The sequence below is a fragment of the Misgurnus anguillicaudatus genome, chromosome 22, assembly GCF_027580225.2.
Source record: "Misgurnus anguillicaudatus chromosome 22, ASM2758022v2, whole genome shotgun sequence".
Classification (NCBI taxonomy): Eukaryota; Metazoa; Chordata; class Actinopteri; order Cypriniformes; family Cobitidae; genus Misgurnus; species Misgurnus anguillicaudatus.
Genome location: NC_073358.2, coordinates 35,051,134 through 35,064,104, shown reverse-complemented (window position 1 = coordinate 35,064,104; position 12,971 = coordinate 35,051,134). Strand labels below are relative to the sequence as shown.

Genomic DNA, 12,971 nt, shown 5'->3' with positions numbered 1-12,971 from the left:
ATCAAAACCTTTCCTAAAAGTCGTCTTAAAACCAATACCCAATATATGTTCTTGTCTTAGGACAACTTAATAAACGTTTTGATCCACTTCAAAGTAAATAATTTCTTCAAGCCATTTCAAACCTATCCTTATATTATGTACTAAATAGGATTTAGAAAATAATTAGTACTTTTTGGAGAAAGTAATTTGTAAAGTAATCTAATTACATGATTGAAGATGTAATTTATAACTAGTAATTAATTACTTTTTTTTGAGTAACTTACCCAACAATGGCTGCCTATAGCAAAACGAAACTTAACTAAAGCATATGCCTCATGCACAATGCAAAATTGTCCCTAACCTTGAATTGAATGTAATATAAGGCCATCAACATGCAACATTAATTTTGTAATTACACATATTACATAGTAATAAATATGGTCGACAGCAAATGTCATGCACGTTGTGTTTTTGACAAACATTCCTCATAGCAACCAATAATAAATGTACAATCTATGCATAATATTTATGCACACCACTTAATAACAAGTAAAAAATATTAATATTATTAAGATGTCTGCCTGCCTTGACAAATACGGTAGGTGCACACACACACACACGCTCACACACACACAGATACCGAATAAGACCGTGCCACAGAAGTGTGGGGATCTCAGAGACTGAGAATGAGATTAAGAAGGCAAGCCGGCCATCTGCATGTCTTGAGAAGTTTAAGAGAAGACTGTTAAACTTTACAGCCCACGAATACCAACCACTGGCCCCTCATCCTGTATTCATCACTCACAGACCTGTTTTAATATAGAACACGCTTCTCAGAAATGCGAATGAGAGCACACTGAGCGGTGTTTCAACACTTTTCTCACGTATTTCATGGTCATCAACCTTGCAGAAGTGTGCTGTGTCTCAACTTGTGAGGTAGACCATGTTTACTGAGGAGAGCATCATGTGACTTTTGAATTCCCAATGTGCCAGCTATACGCGTTAATGACGCAGGCAACTTCAGCAGTTTTGAACACACCTGTGATTCCTATTCATTGGAGGAATCTGAATAAAATCCTTAAGCTATATTTGTCAGCATGCCTAAAATAGAAACAGCAAGCAGAGCTCTTTGAAATATATCAGTTGGAAATCTAATTTTATGGTTTAGTTAGTTACCCTCGAGGCAAACCTTCAGCTTTGACTTAGTCACAGAGAGGAAGCTGCAGTTTTATCACAGGTAACAGCGTTGATATAGGTCTCAGTTTCACGACACGGTGGCTTTATGGCTCCTTTCCGTACATGTGTGTGTCCTGCGTGGGTTTTCGCATGTTTTCCAAGCTGTTTTTAGAGATGTAGGTAATTGGTGACGCAGATCAGGATGGTTTATCTCAGCCTGCCCACCTTCACACCAAAACATCACTGCATATAAATAGCAGGCTTGTGTTTGTGCTATTATTACTCGTGACCTCATCCCAGAGCTCAACATGAGGATTGATCCAACTGCCCCCTCCTGAGAAGCAATGGGAGGGCTGCAAGAGGTCAGACTACTCTTTTTAATTGCACGCGTCATTGCTGGGGTCAGATGAGATATTTGACGTAAATTATCAATTTGAACAGTATGTTCTTTTTGGTTTTAATGAAATCTCGTCTAAAAACATTAATGTATTAGTGTAAACATTTAAAATAATAAATGGTTAGCTCATTTTAAATGAATAAATGAATAATTTGGTATAATGATAGACTTTAAACTGCAAAGAGGATAATAAAGCATTGTCAGACAAAAAATGATTTTTTTTTTCATTTTAAATTTTTTTACAAATTACTTATCTGTGAGCTTCATTGTTTTTTATTTATGTGCCCTCATAATCTTTTTTCAAACATTTTTATTTGTCAAATATTTCCACATATTTTAGTATAAACTGTTAATTTTTCATTATTATCAAGTAAAAATAGAAAAGAATATAATAATAAATAAATGACTATAAATCAATCAAACAACACACACACACACATAAAAATACAGCGATTACATCTCAATGTCCATACCCTCAATCTTTAATCTAAACGCTAATCACATCTGCTGTCACGATTAAGAAATTTGACTGACCGTTCTGACATTTACGACGATTAATTGCCTGTTTTAGGACTTTGACGATTATGACGATTAATTGACTGTTTTATTGCTTTGACATTTGCTTGTTTTTCACACAAATATCTCTTTCAAAAACTAAAAAATTCTTCATAAGAAATAAACACAATGACGTGTCTAAAAATAACAGAAAATAAAAATGCAGTCAAAATAAACTGACTATACCAGAACAGGCATTAAATAGTAGCCAATCCTACTAAGGTCATATTAGTACACCTTATTATTCAATTAATTTAATTAGTATTTAATGGCTTTGCAATGTATCACGTTGCACTGTCAATTAAGGAGCGCCTTCTGATACTGTGTCGTTTATACAGGCGCTGCAGCTCCCCCTTGTGTTTTCTAGAGAGATGTGCAATCATTGCGGTGATCTGAAATCATTGCAATGAGGTCAAACAATCGCGATGAAACGATTATTTCACCATTGTGACAGCCCTAATCTCATCCTGTCCTCGAAACAATCTCTCTTTCTCTTTACTTCTGGCCACGAGGAATGACTCGAGGACGGGGCAAGGGAAAAGATAGCAACGATTAGCAAATAGCAACATGACCCAATTTCCAGCAATCCAATTAGTTCTCGGTGGACAAATTCAAGTCCTTTTTTTCTCATTCCAGAAGCCGTTTTACTCAGATACACGTCACAATGGGGAAAATAAGACAGTCGCTACTTCCGTTTTATGCTGACTTTTAAATAAGCACTTTTGGAGCACTTTTGAGATCAAGAACTAACTCTTGTGTAATAAGGTGATGATGATCAAATGTGGGTCGCGAAACAGAAACAAATTCCTACAATTTCTCAGCCCTCCATTAAAAATAACTTTATTGAAAAAGACTACGACCTTCAACAGCTTCTTGTAAACGAACTTACCCCACTGCAATCGATGCAAGTCAATTCCAGACACAACCAATCAAGTCAGGCCTGTTTGGCTTAGTTTAGGGGCTAAGTTGGAGGATCAGCACCAGCTCCCTAAGGAAATGAGAACGCATAAGTGAACGATCCATGAGAAAAAGCTGCTCATTTGAATTTTTATCCACCTTCTGTGCCACCTATACATCATAAGGGGGCCAGACACGTCAGGCACATCTGTCATTTACTCGAGGTAGGCTGCTGCGATCCCTCTATGGTCCACTTTAATTACCGATTGCCTCCTCATCTGCTTCATGCTACCTTTGTCTCCAACCGGTTTGGTGAGATAGGTCACACACCGGGTGCATTTCCAACAGCATGAAAACTCTTGGCACTTCCCCATAGTTCAGTGCAGGACCCTGATGACGTGCATGGGCAACATGGCTAACAGACTTTGGTGAAGTAATAAAACCTTTTTTTCCTTTTACTGTACATTTACAGCACTTTCATGCTAAAGAATCAAGATGGCCAATAGGAGCATTTAAAATGTGTAGCTAACAGATCATGGTGTGAAAGCTGCGAAACACAGCAATAAAATTATTATAAATGATTACTATATCTTAAAATTTCACATCGCAGCATAACACACGCTATATGACGTTTGAGTACTATATGGCGTACTGAAATGTCGCACAATAAAGCTTTTTTATTGGCATAATAAAACCAAAGACATTTAAGGGTAGAGTAATTTATCTGAGATGCTTAGCAAAACCATGGAATAAATGCCTTCAATACAGAAGAAGGTTTTTAAGCTCACCATGTTAGCTCACAATAAAAACTTGACACCCATAACATTTCATTTTAGGGTTGGTCATAATTTATATTGCTTAAACAGTCTTACCGTAACGCTTTAGAGTAAATAACGCTATTATCAGTATGAACAATAAATGTCTATGTCAGCTAAGTCGTTCTCTGCTTGATTTGTTTTATTGATCCTGCATGTGTGACGTATTTGTGCTAATAACTACTCAAGAGTCCAATTGACCCTGATGCAATTGAATGACATTGAGCGGAGGGAATCCAACTTTACTTCAATTACCTTCTCACGCTTTTATTACTTTGAAAATCAGCGACTCAACAAAAGGAAGGCTAATATGTTGGGATAGCAATAACTTAATAAAGAATGACTGATCGGATATTGGAAAGGCACTATGAAATGGCATCGGTTTTGTGCCCATATTCCTTCTGGCAGTTTACCTTTTGTGTCCTACTTATCTTCTTATTGGAGTTCGCACCGCATTGGCCTGTTAGTCAATATGTCACACTTCCTTTTACCACGTTCCCTAGTGCTTAAGAATTTGCTCCAGATTTAGGTCAATCCGCACATCTGTAATCAATCTGGTTTGTGTGGCGCTTTTGAACCGTATTGATGTGTTTTCTTCCTGACCTGATTTTCTCTAAGTGTCTCCTTAGTCAATTATAGGCTGAATCAAGGTGAAGGATTTGAAGCACTTCATATCTGACTCACAGCTAGGCACAATGATTAAGCCCTCTTTCAATAAAACTGTGTCATATATTTAGGTTAAATGAGTATAATGTAAATACATGACATAAGTACTTATTAAGCCTAACTTTAGATTACAATGCAGTCAAAAATGTGACCCTGTCTGTGAAATCCAGCATAAAGTATCATCATTTAATAATAAGATTAGCATTGATATTAAGAGTATATTTTATGTCTTTACAATAATATTGATAATTTTATGTAGAAAATAGTAAATCACCAAAAAATGACTTACAGTATACAGCGTCGCATATGGTAGCCTATATATTATTTTAAACTGATAACTAACCTGAGGTTTCTTCTCCAGTATCAGTGTGTGTTTCAGTATCTCACTATCTCTTTCTTTTTATCTGAGTGCCTCTGTGGGTTTCTTCTTGGATTGGTAGACATCGAGTAGCTGCCAGATTATTAATTTCATCCCAGAAAAGAAAGCATTCCCTTGACGACAGAACTGGAAGGTGCCTTTGGGAGAGAGACAGACATATACATCCCAATAACACATGCAATTTCAAATGGTAATAAAAAGTGAAAACCTCTCTCTCATACATACATGTATTGTATGTACTGTACAGCATGTCTACAACCCATCCTCTTAGAAAACACTATCTTTCATGATATACACTCACTTAAAGGATTATTAGGAACACCTGTTCAATTTCTCATCAATGGTGTAATGGTGTGTGGGATGTTTCCTTGGCACACTTTAGGTCCCTTAGTGCCAATTGGGCATCGTTTAAATGCCATGGCCTACCTGAGCATTGTTTCTGACCATGTCCATCCCTTTATGACATCCTCTGATGGCTACTCTCAGCAGGATAATGCACTTTGTCACAAAGCAGAAATCATTTCAAATTGGTTTCTTGAACATGACAATGAGTTCACTGTACTAAAATGGCACCCACAGTCACCAGATCTCGACCCAATAGAGCATCTTTGGGATGTGGTGGAACGGGAGCTTCTTGCCCTGGATGTGCATCCCACAAATCTCCATCAACTGCAAGATGCTATCCTATCAATATGGGCCAACATTTCTAAGGAATGCTTTCAGCACCTTGTTGAATCAATGCCACGTAGAATAAAAGCAGTTCTGAAGGCAAAAGGGGGTGGTCAAACACAGTATTAGTATGGTGTTCCTAATAATCCTTTAGGTGAGTGTAAGATCTTCACACAGAAAAGAAAGTAGAACAGATTGGTGGAATGTATCTATACTTATCTTCTTGGCTCATCCTAAAAAGTATTGTCAAGAAGGTATACAGATGTACTACTATGGTCTTATCTAATCAGCTCAAAGTTGTACAAACTTGTTTCTTGAGTAGCAAATGTCTACTATCAAATGTAATTGCATTTTAAAGAGCACCTATCGTCCGATTCACGATTTTACATTTCCTTTGGTGTGTAAGTGTGTATTAGTCCATGTTAACAATATGCAAAAGGTACAAACCCCAAAGTAAACGATGAGCGAGTTGTTGTTTCTAACGTAAATCTCTTTTCTTGGACTACAACAATCTCTTTTCTTGGCTGGCCAATCAGGGACACAGCACTTTTCAAATCAATGAGTTTTGTATAAAATCAAGCAGTATATCTGGAGCTACAAAAATGTACAGTATGTGGAAAATAATGTGTTTTTAGCAATGAAATAGGTGCACTTTAAATATTTTTTTGTTGACAGTCCAAAAACTTTACTTGTTAGGCCTTTGGTTGCAAATCTCTTATTCTTGTGCCACCTTTAACTCCAATAACTTTCCAAAACTCAAACCCGTTTAGATTGTCCAGCTTCTAGTTCCCATTGTACACCTCTGTTTCCTCACCCTCAAGCAATCCGAGATACATGTGTCCGTCATCTCTCAGATGAACACATGTCCTTACTTTTCTAAGCTTATAATGGGAGAAAACGGGAATCGGGAAACACCTTCTTAATTTGAAGCCCAAAAGAGTGCATCCATTCTTCACAGAAGTAATCCACATGACTCCAAGGGGTTAATAAAGGTCTTTTGTGGGTAAACGGTGAGATATTGTAAAAAAAATTATCCATATTTTAAACTTCATTAACTATAATAACTAGCTTCTGGACTCAATATTCGTGAGTCACTGCGCAACATCCACTATGCTAAAACTCTCATGTGAATCACAGATATTTAATAACAACCAATATGTTCGTCTGAAAGATGATGAAGATATGTATCTCGAATTGCTTGAGGGTGAATAAATCATGGGGTAATTATAGCCTGAATATTTGATATTAAAAGTGCTATAAACCATCATTCTAACTTATGTCTTTAGTGGCATTACATAAACAGTCCCATTATAGCAACTAGCCCAGTAACTTTTCACCTTCCTTAACTGCTGAATTGATATTCTCTCTTATTTAAGACAGAGGCTTTGTGGGCTGGTCAGGGTCTTTTATATGATATAGTATTCCTTTAAATGGAGCTCTGGACTGTGACTTTGAATATCTTGCCAGCAGGTAGTTAATCCTGAAGCTAGAAAGTCACCTCAGTACTAATCAGCTCGATAATCAATCAAAACATAAGACTTGGCCAGTTGGCAAAATTCTGCGTTCACGTGATGTCACACTAATAAATTATCAGGAAGTCGTGCCAGCCAAAAAAGTTGAACACGCTATATATGTATACATCTTAAAGCTAATTTATCTCCGTCCTGTCTGATCCACATAACTTATTGGGGTCAGAATTAAGAGCATTGTATAGTGTGATTTCTAAAGAATCTTATTTTTGTGAGCTGTTGTAAATCTTAGTCACTGGGACACTGCTGGGCAGACCACCAATAAGAAACATGATGACCTTATTCTGAGTCTTATCATTGTGTTGATGGTAGCAATTGGTCTTTTTGTGTACTACCAGTCATTTGTAACATTGGCCTACTCTTTTACTTCTTGATAAACGTGCATTAAAACTTAAAATTTGCATCTTTCACTCCTTAAATCATTGACTCAAAAATTAGTCCAGAAGGTGTGGATGTTGTGTGTATATGGGAGCATATGGAATTTGTTGAGTACATTTTAGATTGTCTTCACCTTTGCGATCTTGATGTCAGTTCTCTTCATATACAGTAGTTCTCTGTATGGCACAGACACACAAGCACTGTAAACTGTAAAAAATAAAGATTTGTTGGTTCAACTTAAAAAAGTAAGTTACATGGTTGCCTTAAAAGTTTAAGTTAATTCAACTTAAAAAAAATCTTAGTTAACTCAAAAAAGTTGTCAAAGTTGTTGTGTCAACTAATTTCTTTACTTTGAATTAACATACTACTATTATGTACTATTATTACTACACTACTGCAATAATGAAAAAATCCTATTTTAGCACTCATTGTAATTAGCATCTATTTAACATAATGTGAATATGTAACCATGTTTCATGTGATTAAAACCAGATTTATGTTATTAACAGACAGAAGACTGTTCCTGGCTATGGTGTGGAATTATTTATAGTGTATTCCCCAGCATTACCAACACAAATAAACAACAAATCTGACAGCACACAGTGTGTGCTCACTCACTGAAGGCCTTGTCCATGGTCCTGAAAATCAATACGGCCCAACTGCTTCTGTCTGTGGTGCTGAATTTAGAAAATCTAACGCCTGGTTTTATTTCTCTCTTTATCTTCATCATCACACAGACATTTGTAACCCTAAACAACCACAAAACCAGTCATAAGGGTACATTTTTTAAATTGAGATTTATACATCATCTGAAAGCTGAATGAATTGGTCAATATTTGACCGAGATACAAGTATTTGAAAATCTGGAATCTGAGGGTTTGCAAAATATTGAGAAAATGGCCTTTAAAGTTGTCCAAATGAAATCCTTAGTAACACATATTACTAATGATAAATATTTTTAATATATATATTTAAAGTAGGAGATTTACAAAAAATATATATTTATGGAACATAAACTTTACTTAATATCCTAATGTTTTTTGGTATTTAAAAAAACTCAATCATTTACAATGTACATACATTTTATTGTTGGCTATTGCTACATATACCTGTCCGACTTATGACTGGTTTTGTGGTTCAGGGTCACATTTCAATTTCAGGTATTTTACTCCTTCAGTTCTTTTGTTGATCTCCTTAATATTAACATATTGCATCAGATACTCTTGCATACAGTAGTGGCCAAAAGTGATGGCCAGGGGGAAATTTGTAAAATATCTGCTTTTAATACCCAATCACGTTAGATTATACCTTCAAAATATGAGGTTATATTGGTGTAATAAAATGCACCAGAAACTAAACTTATTGGATAAAATAATTTGGCAAAAAGACAGCAGTGTTGAGGAAAGTTACTTTTAAAAGTAATGCATTACAATATTAAGTTACTCCACAAAAGTAACTAATTGCGTTACTTAGTTACTTTTAATGGAAAGTAATGCCTATGTTACTTTTTAGTTACTTTTGCTTTACTTTTTCTTGGCTGACGCTTGATCTCTTTCAGACCTTGCAGTTGTTTTTTATGACTGAAAAGCTCTGTATTCAGAAATTGCATATTTCATCACAAAAATGTTAAGCGCTGGCCTGCCATCTCAGTTTCTGACTCAAACTGTTCCCACACACAGGCGTGTACGTACACATAGAGTGCATAATGTGTTTAGTTTAATTCAGTACATCGTTTTTTTAAATCAAATTAATTAAACTTAAAAAGTAACTTGCATTACTTTTATAAAAAGTAACTCAAAGATTAATGTGTACATTTAAAAAGTAATGCGTTAATTTACTCGTTACTTCAGAAAAGTAATATTATTACATAATGCACGTTACTTGTAATGCGTTACCCCAACAATGAGTGCGCTTACATGCACAGAATAAGCGGATAACTATCAAAAATCTGCTTATTATAGAAAACTGTTTTCATGCATTTACATGCAAATCAATAAGCCGGCTATGCAGACAACTGCAGTTACATGGTACTTGAAAAATCATCAGTTTTCTCGCAGGCAGTGACGTCACCACCTATACATAATAGTCGTTCAAAAAGCAGACGGCATATCTGTCTTAAGCTGTACTGTTGTATCTCTTCTCGGGTCTGCAGAACCTGTAAATGTAATATGAGCTTCTATTTTAACAGTTTCTCTGCCAACTGCTTTAGTCGAGTGGAGGTTTTAATGCGTTACTTTGCGCTTATTTAGACATGCAGGTTCTATTAAAACTTGGAATCTATTGGAATATACATTTTTGCATTTTTTTCCCTGATTTTTTATAGGAGTCTGTTGGGTCAGTGTGAAACCCCTGTTGGCAGTTGTTGGATCAAGGTAAATGAGACTTGTTGGGGGTTGTTGGAGTTGGTTGTTGTTGGACCAGTGTGAATTGGCCTTTATATTTTTTAACCAGCAAAAAGCCTGAGGTTGAAGTACAACCTAAAGTTTATTCTTTAGATGAAGTACTTGAATTGTTTTTGGCATTGAAACTGATCCAAATTTTAGCTGATAGCTAATTTCAAGGTTACACTCGGTGCAAAGTTAGTGCGAGAATTTAGCAAGTCAAATGTAGCCATGTCAAACAGTATAGGACCAAGTGTCACTTCTAGTTGTTGGCAGTGGAACAGTTCTTCCACTGAATAGCACATTTTGTTTTGGCCTTGACAAAAATTAGATTGGACTTTTTGGATCACTTCTTCCCCATTCTGCACACTGAAAGCTGAATGTCTGCTGAAGCACAGCTTGAAATTTGTTCACTTCTATCATCATTGACGATTAATCAGCAAAAAGGTCTTTAATCACAAACGAGTGTACGTTTCAAGTGCATGATGTACCATTAATTTTTTGATATATAAATGCTTTAATATAACAACCTTGCTTTCTGTTTGATTAAAAACGTGAAGAGCTAAAATGAATGCACTACCAAGGGACTAGATCTGGTACAACTAGTATCTGAATGTGCATTCTAAATACAGTTCTCATTCATCATTATCCTCGACAACCACCTTCGCTGGCTCTAATTCCAGACACTAGTTTGGTAAGATAGGAAAAGCATTGGGACAGGTCACCACCTGGGTGATAAATAATAAAAAAATGAGGTCATCGCCCAGGGCACTAAAGAAGTTCGAAAGTTATGTGCTGCTAAAATTAATTATCTCACACAAGATTTATTTATTTGGTACCCAGTCATTTGTTAAGATGTAATGTAACAATATATATATATATATATATATATATATATATATATATATATATACACACACACACACACATACAGTATATATTGCTGTATAAAGACTGTTGCTGCGGGCTGTTTTTCATGTCCGCAGGTTGAAGCGACGCCAATAATGTGATATTTAGCCAAGGACATGCAAATTGTAGCAATTGGGTGGGTTCTGTAAAAACCTGGCAACACATTAAACAGAATCATACACACAAAAAAACTTCTTAGAAATGACACATTAAAATTGTGTTCAATTAATTTTAGAATACCTCATTAAGAGCAATAAGTATATATTTAATTTGTCTAACACAAAATGAATATGTACTATAATTTATTGATTTCTTTTTAATTGCGTTAACACAATTAGTTTAAGTTTGGGTTGTGGAAAAGGAATTTCCCAGCATGCTTTGCATGCAACTGCTTTTGGAGTGTTATTTTATGCATTTTTAGGTAAAGAGAAAGACTTAATAGTGTTTAATGTCCGTTTATCTTATTGATTTAGAAGCGTTTGTGTTATATTTTTTCAAATTGTTTTGTTACCATCGTGCAGAAGAGTGGCGCTTGTGGTTAGGTTGCAGATGTGACGTTTTTCTCTCAATAAGCACTAACTGTGTTAATGCCTGTTTGGAGATGAAATCTCTTCTCACATGCTCATCCTAAGTATCATATGTTATTATTATAAGCATGCTAACATTTGCTTATGCTAATTAGTATGATATAAAAACGTTTTATATAAAATAACAGAATTGAGTTATTCAGACTACACTACATTGAGTTATTCAAACTAATTTGCTAATTTGAGTTATTCAGAATACACTACATTGAGTTATTGAAACTAATTCGCTAATTTGAGTTATTCAGACTACACTAAATTGAGTTGAGGCAACTAATTGAGTATTGCCATTTACTTTAAAGTGAGTTGGACTAACTCAATATATTTTATTGTGTAAAGCAGAGTTAGGGGTACACATTCATATTGGAGGGAAATCCTGCCCACAATTTTATTGAGTTAATCCAATGAATAATTTTTTTGAGTGTACAATGCCAGTAGCCAAATTTCTAGACTATATATAAGTGCTACAGTCAAAAGCAAAAACCAAAAGCAATATCTCATCAAATCTCGTATATGAATGTCATGCAGTAGTTGCTGTCTTTTTCAACTTGGATACGTAGAAGCCAGTCGGATGTCGAACTTAACCACATTCAGACCCAGGATAGTAAGCCAAACAGCAAATATCCTTCTCCTGTCTCATTTATAACTCATTTATGTGTAAAAGCTTAATCTTGTTATAACCGCAGGGTCTGAGTTATGCTGCAGAGATGAAAAATATTTGCTCACAGGCACAATTTAAACGAAATATTTTTAAAAGCAGCCTTGGATTTACAGTAAATGATTATCAATTAATGTCAAATTATTCACACATATGCAGAAATCTCACAGGTAAATCTTAAATTAACCAGCTCTCAGTTTGACGCAGCCTGAAAGTTATATGAGGGCATTGTTGCATTATTAATCTATTCAGTCATCACTATTTTTCTAACCTTCACTCTCTCTGTCAGCAGGCTGAAGTGTCTCCATAGCAGCTAACACCTAGACAAGTCCTCCACAGTGGATAAGATCAGTGTCATCTTGGATTCCCAACATCAGTGGTAATTGCCACCACAGCACCCATTGTGTGAACCACAGCAACTGGAAGCAAAGTAGGGCAGTGGGATTTCTGCAAGGAATTAAATTCTTCCATAAATGTACGTTGCTCAGGAAACATTTGACATCATGAACAGACCAAGTTGGTGATCTTTATCCAAACAGACACAAAATCCATTTGTATTCTCAGAAAAGCCTCTCCACACAGTGGAATCATTGCTGTTGACGATTGTTGTATATTTATAGGTTCCAGTGCTTGGACATACAGTAACTAGGTTTAGATTCTCAAGGATGCCTGCAAGGTCCATTCCTCCTGCTTCAGTATAATCAGACTCACTGGGACTGGGGCAGAAGAAAGCAGAGATACTGTCAATAATGTAAGGACTGCAATTCTTTACCATTGTCAGATGTTTACCATTCACCTATGTTGCTTTTGAATAAACTGAATCATGAAATGTTGGCAAAAGTTTGTTTTTAGTCGCCGCACATGATCACAGACATAATGTGTGGTGGTGCTTCTGTAAGTGCCCTAGTTTGTGGTTCTTTGCTGGGTTGGTTAAACATTGCATTAGCAGGACAAAGGTCATAGGTTTGAAACTAACATCTGAATAAAATCTATTGCTTG

The 12,971-nt window shown here is 35.7% G+C and overlaps 1 long non-coding RNA gene across 1 annotated transcript; it reads right to left on the bottom strand.

Annotated features, from left to right (window-relative positions):
- Window positions 1-797: 797 nt before the first annotated feature.
- On the bottom strand, window positions 798-12,596 carry LOC129440127 (uncharacterized). Its single transcript, XR_008643018.2, has 4 exons — window positions 12,244-12,596; window positions 7,574-7,647; window positions 4,829-5,001; window positions 798-3,095 (listed from the first exon to the last, which is right to left on the bottom strand). It is a non-coding gene; the product is annotated as an uncharacterized lncRNA (long non-coding RNA).
- Between the last annotated feature and the right edge of the window lie 375 nt (window positions 12,597-12,971).